General features: G+C 40.8%; 1 pseudogene across 1 annotated transcript; it reads left to right on the top strand.

The window, feature by feature from the left end:
• Positions 1-1,835: 1,835 nt before the first annotated feature.
• Positions 1,836-11,719, top strand: LOC143563485 (structural maintenance of chromosomes protein 5-like; annotated as a pseudogene). Its single transcript, XR_013140676.1, has 31 exons — positions 1,836-1,894; positions 2,079-2,256; positions 2,723-2,876; positions 3,007-3,080; positions 3,540-3,689; positions 3,771-3,875; positions 3,952-4,097; positions 4,182-4,293; positions 4,390-4,545; positions 4,630-4,751; positions 5,520-5,664; positions 5,745-5,810; positions 6,023-6,151; positions 6,228-6,326; positions 6,938-7,103; positions 7,211-7,356; positions 7,841-7,904; positions 8,003-8,127; positions 8,225-8,302; positions 8,848-8,920; positions 9,003-9,106; positions 9,251-9,367; positions 9,453-9,530; positions 9,614-9,713; positions 10,292-10,346; positions 10,467-10,515; positions 10,601-10,688; positions 10,765-10,837; positions 10,921-11,024; positions 11,137-11,195; positions 11,690-11,719. The product of XR_013140676.1 is annotated as a structural maintenance of chromosomes protein 5-like (transcript).
• Positions 11,720-25,195: the final 13,476 nt, after the last annotated feature.

The following is a 25,195-nucleotide window of genomic DNA, read 5'->3' as shown; positions in this document are numbered from 1 at the left end:
TTTGGCTATCAATGGTTCTTTTATACTTAGTACTCAACATCTGCAGTTATCCTTTTCGCTATTGCGCCGGGTATTTATCTAGTTCTAATGGAATTACAAATTACATGTTTAATCCAAGGGAAAATTACCAAAAATAGGCAACTTTGACCAAAATTTTATCAAAATAGACATGTTTATTGATATTTTGACCAATAAACAAGTGACACGTCAGTGAAGCCGGCTAAGCCTTAACCGCCACTTTATGGACACATAATTTTATGAAAAGTAAACGGTACCCACCTTTAGCCAATAAAAAATGACATGTATCAAAGGCGGCTAAACTTAGCCTACATCTATGGTTATTTAGCCGACATCCTTGACTCTTAGTCAGCTTCGGGATATGTGTCTATTCACTTAGCGAGTTCAAAACATTCCTTCTTAGCTGGCTCCAACTCTTCTTGTAGGCTAAGGCTTCAATTAGCCGTCTTCTTTTTTTCATTTAGCCGTCTAATTTTAGCCGCCAAAATTCAATATTTTACCAACCTTACCAACCCTATTAAATATTTAGCCGGCTTCTATCTTTTTATCTCTTAGCCTTATTCTTAGCCGGTGTAAATATAGCCCCCAAAATTTAATACCTTTACCAACTCAATTTTAATCGGCTAAGAGTCAATGATGCCAGCTAAATAACTATAGATGTAGGATAAGTTTAGCCGCCTTTGACACGTGTCAAGTTTTTATTGGCTAAAGGTGGGTCCCGTTGACTTTTCATAAAATTCCGTGTTCATAAAGTGGTGGCTAAGGCTTAGCCGGCTTCTCTGACGTGTCACTTGTTTATTGGTAAATTATCAATGATTTGAGAGATGTAGCTAAAATAGGCATGTCTATTTTGATAAAATTTTGGTCAAAGTTGCCTACTTTGGTAGTTTTCCTTAATCCAAGCATAAATAGCCTAAAAACCAGTTCAACCCAACATAACCAAACCTAATACTGCTAAGAAATATAACTAACAAATTTTGTTTGGAACGATAACTTTCTTGTGTGTTAGATACCGCACTTCTTAAATTTGGAGAGTCCTGTTGTCTCACCCTCACAAAACTATGTTGTTTTAACCAGGACTACGCTAGCTTTCAGAGTTTGGCTTGAGCATTTTCCGGGAAACCATACTGCTTGCTGCCACATGACAATCGTTGTGCCACTACAAGAGCATAACTTTTTGGCATAACACATGGTGGGATGAGAACCTGGGTGAGCTCGGACAACTTTTGCACAAAGCCTAATTAAAATCCTTCATTGTCAATATTCACCCACCCAAAGTGATACAAGTGAGAATCGAACTTGTGTTTCATCTGGAGTGGTTAGGAGATTTTTCTTAAGTTTCCTTACGGAGGATTCCAAGCTTATATGCACACTCTGAAAAGTTGACAACACCACTACATAAGAATAACAAGTGCTACGATAGGAAAAGTGGAAAACACCGTTATCATTGTGACATATACCTCTTGAAAAAACAAATGACATTAAATTTCGTTTGTTAATAAATAACCCTTACAACTTAATTTCTTTCGTATTCATATCATTTAAAGTTACGTACATTTATTTATCAATATTTTTTGGAACTACCTTCCAATATACACGAGCAAGACACAACACACACACCGTAAGTTATCAACTCTACTTATTATATATCTATCTGTGACTGTGTGATAGATATATTTGACTACTAGGCGCGACACTGGGAGTATTAAATAAAATAAAATTAAATTGCTCAATATCCTCTTTCTTTTCTTTTGGCGCCAATTTCCGTCTAAGAAACCCTAGCTTTCATTCAATCCAATCCAATCCAATCCAATCGATTGAGATCCAAGCTCGTTAGCATGAACGAACCACGGGCCAAACGCCCCAAAATCACCAGGTCAGTCACTCACTCACTTCAATTTCAATCCAAACAAACAAACCCTAACTTACTATTCACACAAATCCTTCGTTTGCTGCTTTCGAATTACTAGTTATATTTCCGTTTTTATTACTTCATTTGTGCGATTTTGTTCTGGTTTATGTAAACCCTAACTATGAGTATATTGTTTTTTAATTAATAGGGGTGAAGATGATTATCTGCCAGGGAATATAGTGGAAATCGAGATTAGGAACTTTATGACCTTTAATCATATGGTTTGTAAGCCCGGGTCTCGGTTGAACCTCGTCATTGGACCGAATGGCTCCGGTAAAAGCTCCCTAGTCTGCGCCATTGCCCTCGGTTTAGGCGGAGAGCCTCAGGTAATGAATTATTGAATGCTAACTGAATGCATAGTTATCAAAGGCGCAAGTCGCAAAAAACGTGAAGGTCTAAGAAAAAAAGCGCACTTAAGTAAAAAAAATTAAAATATATTGTTTTAGAGAAGTAATATTTTTTTAAAATATAAAATATGCAAAAGCTATTATATAACATTTAATATCATCTAATTAGTACCAAAAGTTCTAAAAGAGTCGAAATTTAAATGTAATTCCAAAATTTGAATAACAAAATGTTCAAAAAGTAATAAATAGTAAAGGGGTTTACTTGATCATTGCTCTTGATCCGTCATCAATATTAATAGAGGTGTTGACAACTTCTAGGAACTAGAAGCGCGTATATTGGGCCTCGCCTGAAAATGGGTTTAGGCGCAAGAAGCGAGTGCTTTTAGTAACTATGGGTGAATGATAATGATATTTTGTTGTAATTGAGCAAGTTGTGTTTTTGCAGCTGCTCGGGAGGGCTGGAACTATTGGTGCGTTTGTTAAACGCGGGGAGGAGTCTGGTTATACCAAAATTACCTTGAGAGGTAACACTCCTGATGCGAAGATTGTTATAATGCGGAAGATAGATGTGCGTAACAGGTCCGAGTGGTTACATAATGGTGAGTTGTTGTTTATACAGATTGTTCTAGTGTTGGATTATTGGATAATAACATCGTTAATGTATACGTTGTTAGTGCTGACTGTGAACACAAATTGCCTTTTTGACTTATGATTTACTTGTTATAACAGGTAGAGCGGTTTCCAAGAAAGAAATAACTGATGTAATCCAAAAGTTTAATATTCAAGTCAACAATCTGACTCAAGTGAGTTTCTAAGGGTTTCTTGTTTACAAGCATACTTTAAATTTAAGCATTTTATTTGATCCAGTTGACATGTTTGCAATCTTGTATGCATATGTGATATGCCATTTTGTCTCTTTATTTTATAAACAAATGAGCACAAGCTGTTAAATATCAGCTTTATTCTGGGGCAAAAAGACTCTAAAACAATAAGCTTTTACCTTTCTGTTTCATCAGCTAGTACTGTTTGTAATAAAGTTCTAATTTTTATGTCATTTTCAATTAATTGTGTCTGCCAGTTGAATTTTTTAACAGGCATGCGTAGAGAATACTTTTTGCTTATATGATTTTTTTTTATTTCGCATATATTTAATAAGATGCATAAAATGTTTCTGTTAAGTATAGCTACAAGTATGTCATTTTACACTTTTCAGCTACAACTACAGTTTCTTGTGTGATTATATTGTTTTTCTTTTGTTTTAGTTTTTACCACAAGATCGTGTTTGCGAGTTTGCAAAATTAACTCCAGTGAGACTTCTAGAAGAAACCGAGAAAGCCGTAGGTGATCCTCAACTTCCTGTACTGCATCGTTCTCTTGTTGATAAAAGTGCAGAATTGCAGAGATCTGAACAGGCAATTCTCATAAATTTATAAAATTTGTGAATACTGAATATCCATTTTCTAAATAATACTAACGCTTTGTACTTTTTATAGGCTGTTGTAAAAAACAAAGAAACTCTCAATCAGTTAAAGGCACTTAATGCTGAACAAGAAAGAGATGTTGAACGTGTTCGGCAACGGGATGAACTGTTAGCCAAGGTTATTATCATTGTTGTAATATTTTTGTCTCATGTAATTTATTGAATTTTTTATTAGTTAGTTAAAAATTTTATAGGCTGAGTCTATGAAGAAGAAGTTACCATGGTTGAAATATGACATGAAGAAGGCCGAGTTTCTAGAAGCTAAAGAACAAGAGAAGGATGCTAAGAAGAAACTTGATGATGCAGCCAAATTGTTAAATAATATTAGAGAACCTAGCGTGTATGAAAAGTTTTTATGCGTTTATCTAATATACATAATTTAGTTTTGATATGTAATATGGTTACGTGAAATTTTTTTTTGTAGGAAACTACAACACGAAAAAAAGGAGCAAGATATGCAATGTAAAAAGTTCAGGGACCGTTTGGATAATATTGAAAACTCATTTAAGCAAATGCTGGATAGAGAAAACCAGCTGGTATTGGAATTTGTGATTGGTTTTCTTCTATATTCTTTCTTGCATTCTTATTAATGTTGATGAATAATTAACTGATTTTTTTAATATATTATATAGAGTGTAAAAGTGAACGGAAAGTATAAGGATATGGAGGATTTAGAGAAGCAAGAACACACGCGTCAAGAAAAAATAGCAAGAGCCGAGAAAGATCTAGCGGATGCTGAGCTGGAACTGCAAAACCTTCCACCTTTTGAACCTCCTAAAGAGAAAATTGTAAGTCAAACTTTTGTTAGATTAAGTATTAAATATTTATTTACTATTAGATAATTGTTTTGCATAAAACAAATACTTTTGCAGGAAAAGTTAGGTGCTGAAATATTGGAGTTGGAAGCTTCCGCACGAGAGAAAAGATATCTAAAGAAAGAAAAAGAAAAGCTTTTAGACCGAAACAGAGTATCCGCAAGGCAGACTGCAGAAAGGTGAATACTGGGTTTAATGTCACGTTTGCTAGCCAGCTAGGGGTGTAACCGTGTAAACATGCCGAGCTAAGCTGAAGATTGAGCTTGAGCTCGAGCTCGTTCCGAGCTGTATTTTTAAAGCTTGAGCTTGGCTTGTGAGTAGTTTTTTAAGCTCGAGATTGCTCGCTTGTTGTCATAGTTAGTTTATATACATTTTTAAATAAATTTTATGTATATCTTCATTATAGTTTTTATATTCAACAATATATATATTTTTTAGTTATTTTTGTCATACTTTTGTATATAAATAATAATATTTATCATATAACTATATTTAGTATATTAAATAAAAGTTATATAAATAAGAGGCTTTGAGGTCGTCTCGTTTTGAGCTCTATTTCTAAAGGTTGAGCTTGGTTTGTTAACAACTTTTTAATGGTTATATTATTAATATATAACATGATATATATTGTTTAGTCATTTTAATCATTTTTCGAACTAAAATAATAGCTATTGTATAAATATATATTTAATAAAAGCTATATAAATCACAGGCTTGCTTAGGTTTGCGAGCCAGTTCGAGATCGATAAATGAAGGTCAAGCTCGTTTATTAAAGCTTATTTTTAGGCTCGAGCTCGTTTAAGCTCAATTCGAATCGAGCTTTTAGTGAGCTGATCTCGAGTAGCTCATGGGTGGCTTGGCTCGTTTACACCTTTAATGTCAGCATTGTATGCACATAGTATCTCTTTATATGGATTTCACATAACTGTCACCTGCATCTTTTGTAGGTTACGGGAGATGGAAAATATAAAAAATAAACGTTTACAGGCGTTAAGAAATTCTGGAGCTGATAAAATATTTGATGCTTATCAATGGGTGCAGGCACACCGAAATGAGTTTAAGAGGGAAGTTTATGGTCCCGTGTTAGTTGAGGTTACTTCATGTTCTCTTCTGAATTTTGAATATTCTTTATATATTTTGTTTATTTTCTTATTTTTTTAATCATGCTTCAGGTCAACATCTCAAACCAGCTTCATGCTGGATACCTTGAGAGCCATGTTCCTTATTACATTTGGAAGGTGCCTCAAAATTTTTAAAAGCTATGTTCCATTTTGCTTCGTACATACAAATTCTAGTCTTCATTTTAAGATATATAAATGCATTCAATTTTATTTTATTTTTTGCAAATACGTATAGGCTTTAAAGACACATCTAAAAAGTTTCTTTACAAACTCACCTATAGATTTTTTTCAGTTAATTATTGCTGACCCTTTAATTTTTATAAATGCAGGCGTTTATTACACAGGATTCTACTGACCGTGACTTATTGTTCAGGAACCTTAAGTCATTTGATGTTCCGGTTATTAATCATGTTCCTGATGGTAACCGCAACCCTGAGCCATTTAATATAACTCAACAGGCATGTGATGTCATTTTTAAAATTATTTTTAAATTTTTTTGGCACTAATTAGTTTTCAGTTTGATGAAACAAGCAGATGTCATCCATGGGCCTATATTCAAGACTTGACCAAGTTTTTGATGCTCCATATGCCGTCAAAGAGGTTTTGATCGGTCAATCTGGTTTAGAACATTCAGTGCGTTCTTGTTCTCATCCTGTTTAACACATTAAAACCCGTGATGAGTTCTAGCATGGGTCGGTTTTGGGCTCAAAACGAACCAAAAACCATAACTTTAGTTTTGGGTTTTTGAAAAGTGTTCATTTTCAGTTTTTTGGCTTTCGATTTTCATGATGGGTTCGGTTTCTATTTTTTCGGTTTTGCCATTTGGGTCCGAAAGTTTCGGGCTGAATAAAGGCTCAAATAATTAATTTGGGTTTAAAACTTTGGGTCTATATTTTTTGTTAATTAAAAATAATTGATATTTTATAAGGCTACTTAACATACGAGCTATGCCATTTACTAATATTTTATAGGTTACTTAACATTAAAAAACAAAAGTTATACTGGCTCGGTTATTTTGGTTATAAAAGTCGGTTCAGTTCATTTATTTCGGGGACAAGCACATGCAAAACCAAAACTGAACCGGGAATTCAGTTATTGAGAAAATATAAAGTCAGAATATCGGTTTTGGGTTGGGTTTGGTTAGGTTATTTTGGTTTAATGCACACCCGTATGTTCTAGTGTTTTAATTAGTAGTTACAATAAACCTTATGCTAAAACATTTGTTCTTTGAATAATTGTACCAGTACATAGGGTCTAAAAAGAGTGATGAAAACGCTGACAAGGCACATAGTTTTGGAATAATGGATCTATGGACTCCAGAAAACCACTACAGGTGGTCGAAGTCAAGATACGGTGGTCATGTGTCAGCATCTGTGGAAGCAGTGAGTGGCTCTCGTCTTCTTTTGTCCAGTAAGTTCTGAACCTGATGCTATTATTAATTGCTATTTCAAAAGTTTAAAGGGTTTTTAAATTCTCGTAAAAGGTTAGCGGGTAATAATTTATTCGGCTGTTTTCAGATACCGAAGGTGACGAATTGAACACACTTAGGGCAAAGAAAACAGAGTTTGACGAGACCATTTCTGGTCTAGAAGCAAGTCTTAAGTCAATGCAGAGTGAGATTAATGGGTTGGAAGATTCAGCTGCTCAACTTCGAAAACTTCGTGTATGCTAATTAACATCATTAACACACACACACACATATAGGTGTGTATGCTATTTGTGTGTTTGCATGTGTATACATATGTCTGTTTATACGTGTATATACACATGCTTGTGTGTATGTATATGTGTGTGCGTCTATATATATGCGTGTGTGTGGGTGTTGGGGGAGGGGGGGGGGGTCATTGGGGTACCATCGATCTAACGAACTTCGATTGAATTCGTTGTAACGGATTAGCGACATTGAAACCGGCTCGTCGAACCAAATGAACCTGTTGGTTGATGCAGTTCGTCGAGCCGGTTTGAACGCTGCTGGAATGAGTTAAATCGGAGTTTGTTCGATGGTTCTCCGGTTCCCTACTTTTTTGTGGTTCTCTACTGAACTTCCCTCTGTATGTGTATGCGTGTATATATATGTGTATGTGTATATATATATGTATGTGTGCATATTCTTTTAAGTGTTATGCATCAATTTCTTTTTCTTGCAGGATAACCTTGTGAACGAAGCTCAACTTGAAAAAAGGAAACAAAAGGAGCTTCAAATCAGAGTTAGTGAGTAACCAACCAACCTCTTTCTGCATTCTAATCTAAGTTTGAACTTTTATATTCTTCAAAGTCAAACATATGAACGTATAATATTATTGTTTTAGATCAAAAAAGGTTAAAATTAGAATCCATGGGAAAAGAAGAAGACATGGCTGCTGCAATGTCAAAACTGGTTCAAGATGCCGAGAACTTCAATATTCAAAGATTCAAATGTGCAATAGAGATTAAGGTAGGTTATCTTGGAGTGTACCGGTGGGCCCCACGAATTTAACAGTAACAGTTAGTTCACCAACATAATAAAATAATATCTGGACTTGTGTTTGCAGAAACTTCTCACTCAAGCTACTGGTTACAGAAGAAGTTATGCTGAAAAGTTCATGGCTTCCACTGAACTTGAGATAAAGGTTCCCTTTAATGATTAAATTTTTTTTATTAAAAATTTAGAAAATGCAGAATAGTAATACATTTTTGAAGTTTTACGACTTGTAAACAATTAAACAGATGAAATTTTCTTGTTTGCATTTGTTTGTTCTCGTTCGTTAACTGTATAAAGAACGGTTCACAAACGTAAACAGACGAACGTTAACAGAACATGGATGAACGAACATAACTGAGCTAAAACCAGTTAAAAGTACTGTTAAGATCATAAATAAATATATAAATGAACACAAACTGACGAAACATTCACGAACATAAATGAGCGAAACACGTGTTCATGTTTGTTTGTTTGACTAAATTAACATTTTTTTTTCATGTTCGTTTCGTTTGTATATTAAATATACGAACATACGAACTTTCCGCCAAACTGTTCACTGATTTATAGGCCTAATTATTTTAACACGCTTTGATCTTCAATAATTTTGTTCACTTGGAGCTAAATGTAACATAATTACTCTACCGATGTATGTATTTAATCATAATGATTTAGTCCATCTTGTATGTTTCTTAGATTAAAGAGATGGAAGCGTGTATCAAGCAGCAAGAAAAGCTTGCATTGCAAGCTTCTTTACATTTTGAACGATGTATGTTACTTCTTACGCAAGTCAACTATTTTTATGTTCTATTTAACAATTGGTACTTATTTGTCTTTAATGATTTATAAAGGTAAAAAGGAGATGGAAGATCATAGACAACAATTGGTAGCCGCCAAGAGAGCTGCAGAATCAGTTACAATTATTACTCCGGCTCTTGAACAGGAGTTTCTTCAGGTTTGTTTTTAGATTTTCTTTTTTCAATTATTTAAATGTCAAACTTGTTTTATCTATTGTGCAATCTAAATATCCGTTCCGAGATGCGAATTATAGAGGGTGATATCAATTTTATAAATTTGAATATTTGATGGTGGTTTGTAGATGCCTTCTACAATTGAGGAATTAAATGCTGCGATTCAAGATATTACCTCTCAGGCCAATTCTATTCTCTTTCTGAACCACAATATTTTAGAAGAATATGAACGGCGTCAAAAAAAAGTAAACTTCTGATTGACTGAAATTATTTATTTAATAATCAATTATGTTATTATGTTTTATCCAATTAATAGTATTTTCATGATAGATAGAGGAGCTTTCGGTCAAACTGGAATCAGATGAAAAAGAGTTGTCTGCCCGGTTAGAAGAATTGAGCAATTTGAAGGTTAAGAAGTTCGTCTCTTATTCAGTTCAAGAACATTATTTTTTTGCTAAAATCGTAGAATCTTTTGATTTTGCTGCTTGCAGGGGAAATGGCTTCCAACACTTAGAAACCTAGTTGCTCAAATAAACGAGACTTTCAGTAAAAACTTTCAAGAAATGGCAGTGGCAGGAGAAGTATCCCTGGGTATGTTAAACATCACCTCAACAGTTCTCTAATACGTTCCCAGGGTGCGCATAAAACCGAATTAATTGACATAACATAATTGAAATAATCAAACCCCAAATTGATGGTTTAGTTTTATGTTTTTTTTTTCAAAACATAATTTTTGATTTCGTTTATTTATTTTTGACTGCTACGTATGTTGTAAATAATTAATAAATTGTGTAGTTTAAAATATTAAATACAATGTGTAATAATTAGTTAATTATATTATTTGACAAAATATCTTAGGCACAAAGTTTCAAGCTCAAATTCATTATTTGGGACAATTTCTTTTTCACCCCAAAAATTTCAAGCCCAAATGGCAGAATCGAGACTGAACCAAACCCAATGTGAATACTGAAAACAAATGATTTCAGAACCAAAAAACCTACCTTTTGGTTCGGTTTAAGCCCAAAAATTTCTACCCAAATGGAAAAATCGAAACCAAGCTGAATTCAGTATGAAAACTGAAAACCAAAAGTATCCAAAAACCCAAAAACCATATTTTTGGTTCTTCTTTCGGTTTTGGTGATCAATAATTATTTGATTTTGGTGATCAGATGAACGCGGGAATGAGTTTGATAGCTATGGAATACTTATTAAAGTGAAGTTCAGGTGATTTCTTTTTAATGCTTCTTTTCTTATTTAATTTCATATACTATTTAAATGTATAATCATAACAAACCTGTTGTAAACCACACTTACGTTTACTTTTGTTTTCACAATAATTGCCAGGCAAGCAGCCGAACTGCAAGTTTTAAGTGCTCACCACCAGTCTGGTGGGGTATGACAATGAGTTATTAATTATATATATAAACTTACACTTCTTTTTATATAAATCGTCACTTGTCTTCGATGTTCTTGTTTAGGAGCGCTCGGTTTCAACAATTCTTTATCTTGTTTCACTTCAAGATCTTACAAACTGCCCATTTAGGGTGGTCGATGAGATAAATCAAGGTTTGTGAATTTTTATTTTTATTACTTTTTTCTTTTGTATAAATACAATATATTGATGTATGCTTTACTCCGTAAGGAATGGATCCTATTAATGAGAGAAAGATGTTCCAGCAATTAGTCAGAGCCGCAAGTCAACCCAATACTCCACAGTAAGGGCTCTTACCTTTGACTTTTCTTAGGTCAAAGTTTGACATATGCTGACCAGTGTTGACTTTTTGTGTATTGTGTTTAGGTGCTTTTTGCTAACTCCAAAACTGTTATCTGATTTGGAATATGGCGAGGCATGCACGATTCTGACTGTAATGAACGGACCGTGGATTGACCAGCCCTCGGAAGGTCAAAATTGCACTTTAATTCCATACTATTACCTTGTCTATATGAGTATCATCATTTAACAGTAATATCCATAAAGTGAAAGTCAAAGTCAAACTTGTTAATTCTTTTGCAGTTTGGAAATTTGGAGGAAGTTGGGGATCTGTGATGGGATTATTGGGAGAAAGCCATTGAGTCAAATCAATGGACGCATGAAGTGTACAATAAAAGTCTTCAAACTTGTGATACTGACGTGGCAATGTTGGAGACTAACAGCTGCAAGTCTCTACATCTGTAAATTCAGGAGATTTAGGGTGAACGATAAGATATTCAGATTCATCCTTTTTTGGCCATGTTGGTCTTAATCTCGTTAATTTATCCCTTTGTTTTTGTGAGACTAAACAGTTATGCTAAAGAACATGTAAGTGCTTTCTCTAAACTATACATGGTAATGGGCTTTTGTTGGAGACATAAATTTGTATGGTATTTGTGTAAAAAGATGTTACTAGAATCAATGTACCCCAGTTAAACATGGCCTGAGCTCGTCTTGTTGTGAGTCGAGTTTTGTTTGTTGTTATTATTATTCATTATGTTTTGGTGGGTTAACTTAGTTTTGGTACTATTAAAGGGTTTTGTGAGTAGTCCTCTGTATGACATGCTTACTAATTATTTTGGTTATTTATGTCTAGAAATCGTATGGCAACGTTATTCATGAGTGATTCTAAATGGTAACAAACTAAACCATGGCATCAAACTTAGAATAAGCGAGTCTGATAAAATTTAAATGAGGAGCCAATGGTATTAGTTGTGGGGAATTTATGATGGTCATAGGCAAAACCTTAATCATTTTGTAAAAGCAGACATTTTGAGAATTTCCAGCTAAACAAAACAGTTAAAGAAAATAACGCAATAAAAATTGATGCAATAGCTACCCATGAATCTATATAAGTATATCACTATATTGTGCATGCATGGCGGTTCAAAACTGAATGTTTTGAACCTGACTCGCCGTGGAGAAAAGTAATTCTAGCCATTCACGGTTCCTCTCGCACCTGGTCTATTTTACTACATGCTAAACGTATTCCGGGAGTTTGGAATCCCATAGAAAATTTCCTTTCCGTTTCCAACTTAAATTTGTGTAATTTGATCATTGGTGTCCTTACGAGTATAAGGTTCGGGTGGATTCTTAGAGAGGTTTTTTAGTAAAGCAGTCGATAGGTACACTTGCTTGCCTATTGTTGTAGCATTAGGAGAGTCTAGGTTTATAAACTTAAAACTAGAGTGTCTAAGTTTTAGGTTAAGTTTAATAGACGGCATTTAGAAGTTAGAACATCACTTATTGAACAGGTTGGACCTTGAGGTGGAAAAGACTCCTTTCAGCCCATTTGCAACTTGGTTGTGAAAATTTGATCATAAACGTCCAATTAATAAATCGGCCAGATTGTTGGGTTTGTTTTGTGAAAGACTGGGAAGTAGAAAATTTTAATCATTACGAGGTACCATTTTCTCCATGGATTAAATGGGTCTCGATTAAATTAGTTATTTTTTTAATGTGGAGATTGTTGTTGGACCTGATATATATCAACCAAGGCGGATGAAGAGGTAGGTCCCAGCAGAGCCCAGTTGGACCCGCAAGACTCACCTTGAAGAGGGACGTCTGCGCAGAAACCAACTGGATCCGCAGGACCAACCATGCTCAGAGACGTGACGTCCTTACGCGCAGTACGCATACTGTTCCCGCAGGAAATGCCTCCCAATGGTGAAGGACTCTGCCTGTTCCCGCAGTTGCGGATACAAGCCATCAGGGAAGGCCACCCGCGCAGCAAGGCTACACGCACAAGGCACTTAGCTCTCAATCACTCAGTGTCACCTGAAGGAATGAGCAAAGCCGGGAACAATCCCGCATAAGGGCGGGAGGGGGAATACTCCCGCCCAAATAAGCCAGTCCGTACGATACGGGAAGATCTTCTGTACTGTACCTGACGAGGTATGGGCAAAAGATCTGACTAAAGATACGACAGCTTGTTGACAACAGTATGGCGAGCAGCATGCTCCTGTACTGTATGTCACTATTAGCCTCTGCCTACTCATCAACTCCTGTCATACCACGTGCATAGCCGGCAGTTGGTGGAAAAGGAATAGTACACAGCAGGCCTGGTCACTATCAGCCGCTGCCTACCCACCAACTACCAGCAGGGCACGCGCGTAGGCCACTGTTGGTAGAACAGGAATACTATTCAGCAGGCCACACCTCCTTGGAAACCTACCTTCGGCTATAAATACCACAAATGGTATGATCATCTCATCTTATCATATCTTATCACATTATCATCATATTATACCTGATATCTGCTCTAGCAATCTCTTAATATACATTTATATTTAAAGAGCAATCTAGTCTGATTCTCACGCCGGAGGGTGTTCACAAGGAGGAACCCCCCCTTCTCAGTGACAAGCTCACGGTGTCTGTTTTGCAGGTTATCAGAAGAACCATCTTTACCGGGTCTAACCCCTCGTGGGAAACATCTATCTAACCCCCAGGTTATCCGTAATCTGCCCGGGGCCGGTTAGTGTTTCTTCATTGGCGCCATCCGTGCATAAAAGCTAGAACTTCATTTTTCTCCAGTTTTTTCAAACTTCTGGAAAGATGGTTAAAGAAACTCCGGTAACCACAACCCCAGCTACTGGGGGGAATACCGGCTACACAGTCTTTACAAACACTACCCCGGTTACCCAAGCCGGGGCAAGTGAAGTAAATTTTACGAACACTACCCCAGTTACCCAAGCTGGGGCAAGTGCAGTAAATAATCGCTCACTGGGATTCACCGATACCCAGTTAGAGAAACGAACAAGACTCCGCCGCCAAACACTCGATGAAGTTAAGGCATGGGCAGAGGCACGTCAAAAGGAATTCCAAGCTGAGTTGGACGAACGCTTGCGTTCCGTCCAACAGGCTGACGAATTCGAAGAATACTTGGACGATGACTCGGAGGAATCCGACTCCGACGCGAACCCTCGCCATAGGGCAAAAGGGAAGCGTAAGGAAACGGACTCCCAACCGAGAAGGCATTTTGGAGAAGCCTTCAAACCAAAAAACACAGGTGGAAGTCCACGTGACTTCTCCAAAACATTCAGACCAAACGTTGCAAATGCGGGAACGTCCAAATTTGCAAGGGACATTGCGGAAGCAATTGCCCCAAAAAGTGCCAAACAAATGTCCAGCATAGGCACATATGATGGTATATCTGACCCAGATGATCATTTGAACAGATTCATAGCGGGGGCAACCGTCAGTAGTTGGACGGAACCTACGTGGTGTTACATGTTCCAAATGACGCTTGTTGGGGCTGCTAGAGCGTGGTTCGATCGTCTACCGGTCAACCACATCTATGACTGGGCAGACTTCCAACAGAAGTTTAGCCAACACTTCAGCCAGCAAAGAAAGTATACCGAGGAGCAATGGACAATCCTCAAATGCATTCGAGAGGAAGATGAATCTTTGCTAGACTTCATCACTCGCTTCAACTCGAAGAAGCTAAGTCTGGGTAACATTAGCGAAGATCTTGTTCGCGCTGCTTTTATTCAGGGCGCGAACGACCCAGAGCTCATCCGCACCTTAACGGGTAAAGATGGCATGCCATCCACATGGGATGCCATCATGACAGCAGCTAAACGCTTTGCGGAAACGGAGAAGCAACTGGGTAGAGATCTCCCACAGAGCACAAACCTCTACACCCAGAAAACAAGAGAAGACAACGTCCTTACCGCCCGATTAAACAAAAAGCGGAAGCTAGGCATTTGGCAGTCAAGGGTAAACTTTGACACCTCATCCGGCTTGCAACATCGGTTAGGCGGAAGGGGTAACGTACAGTCGAACCAGAACTCCAGATGGACGCCGCTCACCAAAAGCGTCACCGAGATATTCGCCACTGAGGAGCTCCCATGGCCAAAGCCTCCAATAATCCGACATCGTCCCAATGCCGATCGGAGCAAATACTGTGACTTTCACAGGACAAAAGGCCACAACACTGAAGAATGCACAGACGTAAAGGACATGGTCGAAGCATTTGTCAGAGATGGGACGCTCACGCACCTCGTGGCGCAATGAACGCTGAGCAGGCTGATGCGTGTAGAACCCCAGCTGGGGAAAACACGAATAAAATTGCAGCTTCAGTATGGAGACTACATGCTGCGTAAAGAACGAGATCCCGAACCAGGTATCGGCTCGATGGCACTCCCATCCCAACAACATGGAAGGGAGCTCAATTACACAGTTTGCATGTAAATCAATTCCAAATTTGTAAAGAAAAGGCCCAGAGCCACTTCTAATGGAAATGATTCTCCTTAGAACATCGACGCTGATGATTTTACATTTATACTTTATGAACTATCAACACTGATGCCGGTTTTCACCGCATACATAAGTGTGAAAGTCGTTGCATGGGGAAGGCGGCAAAACCCGCATAAACCCAAAAAACGGCAAACCTTCACGCAGGTCAGTTGAAGGGGAAAAGTTCAGATCCTACTAAATGAAAGTGCCGGTCTATCCGCATGAATCATAATAGAGGAAACTGAACACTAACCTATTAACAACCACGCGTCGAACGGTTAATTTATTCAACACGGATATGCCGGTTTTCACCGCATAATTACGTGGAAAGTCGTTGCGTGGGGAAGGCGGCAAAACCCGCATAAACCCAAAAAACGGCAAACCTTCACGCAGGTCAGTTGAAGGGGAAAAGTTCAGTCATCCTACTAAATGAAAGTGCCGGTCTATCCGCATGAATCATGATAGAGGAAACTGAACACTAACCTATTAATAACCACGCGTCGAACGGTTAATTTATTCAACACGGATATGCCGGTTTTCACCGCATAATTACGTGGAAAGTCGTTGCGTGGGGAAGGCGGCAAAACCCGCATAAACCCAAAAAACGGCAAACCTTCACGCATGTCAGTTGAAGGGGAAAAGTTCAGTCATCCTACTAAATGAAAGTGCCGGTCTATCCGCATGAATCATGAGAGGAAACTGAACACTAACCTATTGACAACCGCGCGTCGAACGGTTAACTTATTAAAAACAGAATTTCTAACTAAAGGATGAGGAAAACCTACACGCAGGTCAGATATAGGTAAAGTTTAGCCATCCTACTAAGTGCAAGTGACGGTCCTACCCGCACAATCACGAAAGAGGAAGCAAAACTTCAACCTATTATCTACCACTTTCAAAGGTTAACTTATCCTAAACACTTAGAAATTTCAAAAAAGGATGAGGAAAACCTACACGCAGGTCAGATATAGGTAAAGTTTAGCCATCCTACTAAGTGCAAGTGACGGTCCTACCCGCACAATCACGAAAGAGGAAGCAAAACTTCACACCTATTATCTACCACGTTCAAAGGTTAACTTATCCTCAGAAAAGATGAGGAAAACCTCCACGCAGGTCAGATGTAGGTAAAGTTTAGCCATCCTACTAAGTGCAAGTGACGGTCCTACCCGCACAATCACGAAAGAGGAAGCAAAACTTCAACCTATTATCTACCACGTTCAAAGGTTAACTTATTCTACACTTGGAAAATTGCTAATTTAAACTAAAGTATGCAAGTCATATAACGTTTATAAAGCAAGGAATCCAGAGAAAGTAGCGGTCTTACCCGCACAAAGATTTATATTTCACAATGATTCATTACAAGAATGGCCGGGTAACTACCCGCCTACAAGAAAATAAATCTATACAAGCTAAATCTATCCTAGCAGTGGGAAGGGATCTTCAGGATCAAGCTTCAGGGCCACTTCCACTTGGACCAGCACCATCAGTAGATCATGGCAGTTCAAGGAAAGCTTTAAGGATAGCTAGCCCATCATCAGCAGCAGCAACTTGGTTCACCTTCTCCACCACCGGATGCGGGAAGGCGGCATACTGATTCACTGCTTGGTCGTAAACAGCTTCAGTATCAACATTATACAAAGGGAAGTTGGAAGGCGGGATGCCTTTCTCAACGAACCCTAGACCAAGCAGGAAGCCGGCCTTTTCCCCATCTTCATGAGAAGCGTTGAGGGCTGCGCTCATAGCATCATCATAAGACGTCTCTGAGAAGACCCGATGCACAACCTACAAGAAAATATACAAGTATCAGAACCTTTTCTATTTACAAAGAAAAGCGTAAAGACATGAAAAGCATACCTGAGACAACGCTTCTCGAAGAAGCCATTCCTTGGCAGCCAGAGCTTCTTGGAGGGCAGCTTGAGCTTCGTTACGGGCGCGTTCGGCTTCACTCTTGTTGAGGTTGGCAAGCAACACTTCTTTAGCCGCAGCCTCTTCGACGCCCTTTAGCTTCCGCTCAGTATGGTCAAGCACCCCCCTCTGGTCCAAGATCTCCTGGAGCTTTTTGGCGTCTTCCATCGCCAAGGCATCATGAGCCTGCTGGAGAGCCTCTAATTTGGCTTTAAGCTCTTCATTCTCCACGCGTAGAGGCTCAGCAACAGCTTCAGCCTTGGTGGCCCTCTCGGTTGCGTTCCTTGCAGTTTCCTTAGCCAGCCGAAGCTGTTCATTAACAGCTTGGGCAGCCTTGGAACGGGCCTCGAGCCGGGCCTGAACTTCAACCTCAAGGGCCTTGAAGGCCTTCTCCTTTTCCGCAGCAGCTGCGGTAAGCCTTTGGTTCTCCTCCCGGACAGCCCGCGCCTGAGCTACTTCTTTAATGCGAGCTGCTTTTAACTTGTCGTTTTCACGACAAAGCAGCTCGACGCGCGGTTGCATCCGGGCCAGGAGAACCCGAAGCTCATTGGTTAGCCTACCCTCCTGGTAGCTAGCCATGGCTTCCCCCAACGCACCACTAGGAGCAGCGTGACTAGCCCACTCCACGCACTCCACAGGGGTGCGAAGGGTTGTTCCTCGGCGAATGTTCCATCGTGGAACATACACTTCATTGGAATCCGACACTGCAAAAAACGTAAAGGCGTTAGGAAAAGATGATAAAAAAATATATATAAAATGGGCCAAAAGAACCCTACGCACCTGTAGGGTCAATAACAGGCCGATAGCCGCCAAACCCATCACCTGAATCCAAGGGAAATCCATCCAAGAGGTCAGGCAGATGGGAAGGAGGCAGAGGTTGGCGATAAGCCCCATGCATACCTGAAGGTTCGGCCGTCGTTGCCGATGACGGAGGCATGGTAACAGCCGCCGCGGTCGCCGTCGCGGAATCCGCAGCAAAAGTAACCGCCGGCTCGGTGAAAGATGCGGTAAAAATAGCACTCACAGCCGGCGGTGACGTCATCACAGCTGGAACAGTCGGCTCAAAGGAGTGAGCAACTGAACCAGCGGAAGCAGGCACAGGCGCCTGGGTCGTCGCCTCAGGTAGGCTGACCAAGCCTACCGTCATAGGCGGAGGGATACTCTGCGCTCCACCCTGGAATGCGTCAACATCCACGCCTGCACAAAGAAGATAAGCATTAATGATGAAAAACTATGAAGTTAAAGATAAAGGAAGTTTGTACTTATGGGTTTTCTTGAGCCTAAATGTACGGACAGGCGGGGATGAACCCGATGGAGCCGGCCTCTTCACGCCGCTCACCATTGTCATCCTGGGCTCTCCGGTGACAGTTGTCACAGCCTCCGGAATGGTCTTATCACCACCGGAATTCCCCGCCACCTCTTCGCTCTCGGTCTCCGAATCAGACCAAGGCGCCGGATCGGCAGTGGAGGCCACCTTCTCCTTCCCCTTCCCGCCGGCAGCCTTCTTCTTCCGCACCAACGGAGGACCATCTGCGGATTCCTCATCAGAACATACGATTAGAGGAATTCCAGCAGAGGTTTCAACATTGAGGGGTCGAGGGTCGAATAGCGCCTTACCTGGCCGCCTGGCGCTAAGGATCTCGTGGCCTAACGGGTAGACCTCCACGAACCGATCCGCCGTTTGTTCTAGGATGGGCAACTCGTTCTCGTCTAGAGCGCGAGTACCCATCCGAGCGGGACCGTCAGCCTCCCGCGGGTACATAAGCGACTGCAAGTCGTTCCCCTCTGAAATAAACAGGAAAGAAGATTAGAAGAAATTCTAAATTAACAAAGGGAAACAAAGCATACCGTAAGGAACAGAGTTCGAACCGTATTCAAGGACGATTGGGATCTTTTGGGCATCCGCATTTTTCCACACCCGGCTCATCCCCAGCATCACCATCCGGACTCCGCAAACCGGTAAACCGGAGATTGGACTCGGGATATCTTCGCAAACCATTCCGCCTCCTGGTAGTTGGAGGCGTGAAGGCTGGGAAGTGCTTGCCCATTCTTGAATTTCATGGCAAGGGGGATGGCGCGAGCGGAGATATAGAAGAACTCCCGCTTCCACGAGCGAAGACTGCGCTCGGTTGCGCAAATCTTCAAACCCTTAATCCGGGTTATCAACGTATACCACCCCTGGATGCACCTCCAAGTATAGAAGGTCATCAGGCGGTCGACATAGGGCTCAATGCCCAGAATCCGGCACACCCACTCGAAGTGGCGAACCTTGGCAATCGCCATCGGATGCACCTCGGTCAGGTGCACACCGTGCCTCTCAAGGACACGGTAAACAAACTTTGTCAATGGGAACCTAAGATTCCCATAAACAAAGAATGCAGAATATACCCCGATCTTGCCTCTGGGGGCATCGTACACCGTCTGATGGGGTTCAGGAAACTCAGGCTCGAGAGACTCGAGCATGAACTTCCTGACGACGTACTGATACAGATCGACAGGCAGAGCACACTGGCACTCGCCAGCAGTACTCTTGTCATCGGCTGTAGATTCGAGATCACGAGACGACATCTTGCAAAAGAAAGAAGAAAACGATTTCAAGAGAATGCTCGACTGAAAGATGAGTATTCGCCGGAAATCGTTCTGAAGATGAGAAGAGTGAAAGTGTGGATTACAAAGAACCCTCTCCCCCTTTATATACTAATCGCAATTAATGCGATGAATTTAATGCGGAAGAGAGAGAAATCGAAGGTGCAATGAAACTATGACACGTGGCAAAAAGCATGCTGGCAACAGCTGTTGACAGGACGCGTACCATTAATTTCGCGGCCACGCGCCCGAAAAATCGCGCCCACGCGCCTGAAAAAGCGTCTGGAATGACCATGTACTGTCACGTCACCATAACTTCCTGCACGTCCTGACACAGTCAGAAGAAACCGTCGCACGACGTTTCAGAGGTTTGGACTGTTCTTATCCTTTCACCAACTCTTCGAATTTCAAAATTCAAAGATTCAAAAGTAAGCGGGAAAATACCCCTTAACTTGGCAACCAAGTAACCGTAAGACGGATGCGGGTACAGTGTTAAGGCAAAACCCTTCACATACCTAGCACCCGCAGGGAATTGAAGCCAAGAGTAACTTGGCAACCAAGTAACCGTAAGACGGATGCGGGTACAGTGTTAAGGCAAAACCCTTCACATACCTAGCACCCGCAGGGAATTGAAGCCAAGAGTAACTTGGCAACCAAGTAACCGTAAGACGGATGCGGGTACAGTGTTAAGGCAAAACCCTTCACATACCTAGCACCCGCAGGGAATTGAAGCCAAGAATAACTTGGCAACCAAGTAACCGTAAGACGGATGCGGGTACAGTGTTAAGGCAAAACCCTTCACATACCTAGCACCCGCAGGGAATTGAAGCCAAGAATAACTTGGCAACCAAGTAACCGTAAGACGGATGCGGGTACAGTGTTAAGGCAAAACCCTTCACATACCTAGCACCCGCAGGGAATTGAAGCCAAGAATACCTCGGCAACCAAGTAACTATAAGACGGGTGCGGGTACAGTGTTAAGGCAAAACCCTTCACATACCTAGCACCCGCAGGGAATGGACGCCAGGAATACCTTGGAAGTAAAGTAACCGTAAGACGAGCGCGGGTACAGTGTTAAGGCAAAACCCTTCACATACCTAGCGCTCCGCAGGGAATTGAAACCAAGAAGGATCTTCTGGGCAATGCTTGCGGAAACGGAAATAACATCCCCGCATAGCGGGAACGTCGAGAACTACGTTGTTTGAAGCTCCAGGATGGAATTGGTGGTTTTAACATAATTGATCACTATGTTCAAAACTACCAAAACCTCATGGAGAATCCACACAAGTGGGACTCAACGCTCCTGACTTGCGAGGAGGTTACAGACCTACCCGCATCATACCCAAAGATCAAGCAGGAAAGTCGGGAATTTCTGCAAGTGACAAGGACTTCCGCGGGAAGAATCCCCATGGAAAACCTTAAAAAACCCTTTGCTTAAGTCCAAAAGTTCACCTCACTTTATTAAACACTCATGAGAAGAACATTGGACTGGGGGGACTTGAAGAGGTAGGTCCCAGCAGAGCCCAGTTGGACCCGCAAGACTCACCTTGAAGAGGGACGTCTGCGCAGAAACCAACTGGATCCGCAGGACCAACCATGCTCAGAGACGTGACGTCCTTACGCGCAGTACGCATACTGTTCCCGCAGGAAATGTCTCCCAATGGTGAAGGACTCTGCCTGTTCCCGCAGTTGCGGATACAAGCCATCAGGGAAGGCCACCAGCGCAGCAAGGCTACACGCACAAGGCACTTAGCTCTCAATCACTCAGTGTCACCTGAAGGAATGAGCAAAGCCGGGAACAATCCCGCACAAGGGAGGGAGGGGGAATACTCCCGCCCAAATAAGCCAGTCCGTACGATACGGGAAGATCTTCTGTACTGTACCTGACGAGGTATGGGCAAAAGATCTGACTAAAGATACGACAGCTTGTTGACAACAGTATGGCGAGCAGCATGCTCCTGTACTGTATGTCACTATTAGCCGCTGCCTACTCACCAACTCCTGTCATACCACGTGCATAGCCGGCAGTTGGTGGAAAAGGAATAGTACACAGCAGGCCTGGTCACTATCAGCCGCTGCCTACCCACCAACTACCAGCAGGGCACGTGCGTAGGCCACTGTTGGTAGAACAGGAATACTATTCAGCAGGCCACACCTCCTTGGAAACCTACCTTCGGCTATAAATACCACAAATGGTATGATCATCTCATCTTATCATATCTTATCACATTATCATCATATTATACCTGATATCTGCTCTAGCAATCTCTTAATATACATTTATATTTAAAGAGCAATCTAGTCTGATTCTCACGCCGGAGGGTGTTCACAAGGAGGAACCCCCCCTTCTCAGTGACAAGCTCACGGTGTCTGTTTTGCAGGTTATCAGAAGAACCATCTTTACCGGGTCTAACCCCTCGTGGGAAACATCTATCTAACCCCCAGGTTATCCGTAATCTGCCCGGGGCCGGTTAGTGTTTCTTCATTGGCGCCATCCGTGCATAAAAGCTAGAACTTCATTTTTCTCCAGTTTTTTCAAACTTCTGGAAAGATGGTTAAAGAAACTCCGGTAACCACAACCCCAGCTACTGGGGGGAATACCGGCTACACAGTCTTTACAAACACTACCCCGGTTACCCAAGCCGGGGCAAGTGAATTAAATTTTACGAACACTACCCCAGTTACCCAAGCTGGGGCAAGTGCAGTAAATAATCGCTCACTGGGATTCACCGATACCTAGTTAGAGAAACGAACAAGACTCCGCCGCCAAACACTCGATGAAGTTAAGGCATGGGCAGAGGCACGTCAAAAGGAATTCCAAGCTGAGTTGGACGAACGCTTGCGTTCCGTCCAACAGGCTGACGAATTCGAAGAATACTTGGACGATGACTCGGAGGAATCCGACTCCGACGCGAACCCTCGCCATAGGGCAAAAGGGAAGCGTAAGGAAACGGACTCCCAACCGAGAAGGCATTTTGGAGAAGCCTTCAAACCAAAAAACACAGGTGGAAGTCCACGTGACTTCTCCAAAACATTCAGACCAAACGTTGCAAATGCGGGAACGTCCAAATTTGCAAGGGACATTGCGGAAGCAATTGCCCCAAAAAGTGCCAAACAAATGTCCAGCATAGGCACATATGATGATATATCTGACCCAGATGATCATTTGAACAGCTAGATGGGTTTGTTTGGCCAGTAATCCAAGATTGGATTCATTTACCCAAAACGTCATATTTTGACTATGTAAAGGATTAATTGGAGTACCCTAGTAAAATAAGGGTACTTCTCACGCGATTCAAGCAATATTTATGATTATTTGTTGGAAGATTTGGAAGGTGCAAAATGCCCGGATCTTCAATAATAAATCTTCTCAATTGCTAATGTAACACACAAGATCAAATCTACCTCTTTCTTATGGGTTGAACATAAGAGCAAACATTCTACGTTAGATTGGGATAATAAGTGCCGTTTTAATTTTTGTTAATTTTCCATTCCATTATGAGGGTATGTTTACATATTATTGATAATATATATAAAACATACAAACCCCTTTACCCTAACCATACATGTAAACATTTTCTTTATTCATCTTTACCCATATTAGTGGAGAAATCTAATAATCCGACCACTTATTAGCTTTTGTATTTTCTAATTTCCTTGATCAATAATATATTTAAAACATAGTATAGTAAGAAATACATTTAAGAATCGCAAGAAATGAAACTAGCAGATATTGAGTAATCAGATACCCGATGGGTTTAAGACCAGTTAAAGTACTGTTTAGAGCAATCAGTATTGTTTGTCATTATGGTGGGGTTCAGGGGCACCCTCTAGTACACAGTATGGTGGGGTTCAGGGGCACCCTCTAGTACTGTTTGTCATTATTAGCCGCTGCCTACTCACCAACCCTCATTGTGGAGCGTGCGCAGCCTACAGTTGGTGGAATAGTATTACTGTTGGCCGTAACCTATTCACCAACCAGCATGGCCTGCGTACAATCCACAGTCAGTGGGACGTGCATAGTCTACAGTTGGTGGAATAGTGCAGCCGACTTTATTACTATTGGCTGTAACCTACCCACCAACCAGTATGGCCTGTGCGTAATCCACTGTTGGTTGAACAGGAATACTATTCAGCCGGCTGTACCTTCTAGAAAACCTACCTTCGGCTATAAATACTCCAATATCTTGGAATGGTAAGATCATCTACTATCTCGTATAACTTACTTGATAATTGCTCTAATAGTATTCATATACTTTTATATTCAAAGAGCAATATAGACTGATTCTCACGCCGGAGGGTGGTCACAAGGAGGAACCCCCCCCTTCTCAGTGACGAGCTTACGGTGTCTGTTTTGCAGGTTCCCTAAAGTACAACCTACTCTGCTGGACCTAACCTTCGTGGGAAACATTATCTAGCCCCCAGATTATCCATAATCTGCCCGGGGTCACTTAGTGTTTCTTCACCGGTTAAAGTACAACACATAACAATCTGGTATGGGAAAAACAAATCAAAAGTTACTAATATTGGTTTCAAACTCACCTCATTGGCTAATTCCCATCCTATAAATATAAATTAAAGATTAGAAACGAGTGACCACATATGGCAAAAGGTGATAATAAGTTTGTGCATACCAAATGGTCGATGTGGGCCGAGATGATCGATGTCGTAATCTTGATTCTGGTGGAGGCCTTACGGAGTCTCATGTCATGTCCTTCTCATCACAACGGGGTATGCATGCAAACACGTTTGTTTGTTACTGTTAACTTTTTTAAAAGAAAATAAGTTACATGTTTTCATAAAATAAATTGTATTTTCCATAAAATACTTGTAAAGTTTCAATTACACCCATACATTGTAAATACTAGCCAGATGCCCGTACGATGCCACGGGGTATGCATGCAAACACGACATTGAAAGCGTAACCGGTGTTAGTACGCGACCGGTATCACATCGACATGCGTTTAACCAACAATAGTGTTCGCGTAACGCGACATCGGACGTGTAACCGGTATCGGTAAACGTGTCAAACAACGGTTGTACGTGTGCAATCCAGTGTCGGTACACGCGTGACCAGTCTGACCAGACCGGGACGAAATTAACCTTTTTTGTATCACATGTTTTGACAGTATCCATATATGATCCATGACCCAAATCAACCCGACTCGTTTGCCGGCCCTAACCGGTAATCACGTAACACGTTACATTTTTAAAATTAAAAAAAATATAGTAATGCCATACTCAAATTAAAGAGAATAAAATACTCTTTTTTATGGTGTAATTGTTTTTGAAAAAATATTAATATGTGAAAAAGTTTTGGTCGTTTAAAAATCGTAGGGGTAGTTAATTTAGAATAAGGGGTAAACGTGTAAAT

Source organism: Bidens hawaiensis, unplaced genomic scaffold, assembly GCF_021521415.1.
Source record: "Bidens hawaiensis isolate Kalapana, Puna unplaced genomic scaffold, B.hawaiensis_p1.1 tig00021493_1, whole genome shotgun sequence".
Classification (NCBI taxonomy): domain Eukaryota; kingdom Viridiplantae; phylum Streptophyta; class Magnoliopsida; order Asterales; family Asteraceae; genus Bidens; species Bidens hawaiensis.
The sequence above is the reverse complement of the archived record's forward strand: the minus strand, read 5'-3'. Positions and strand labels throughout refer to the sequence as shown.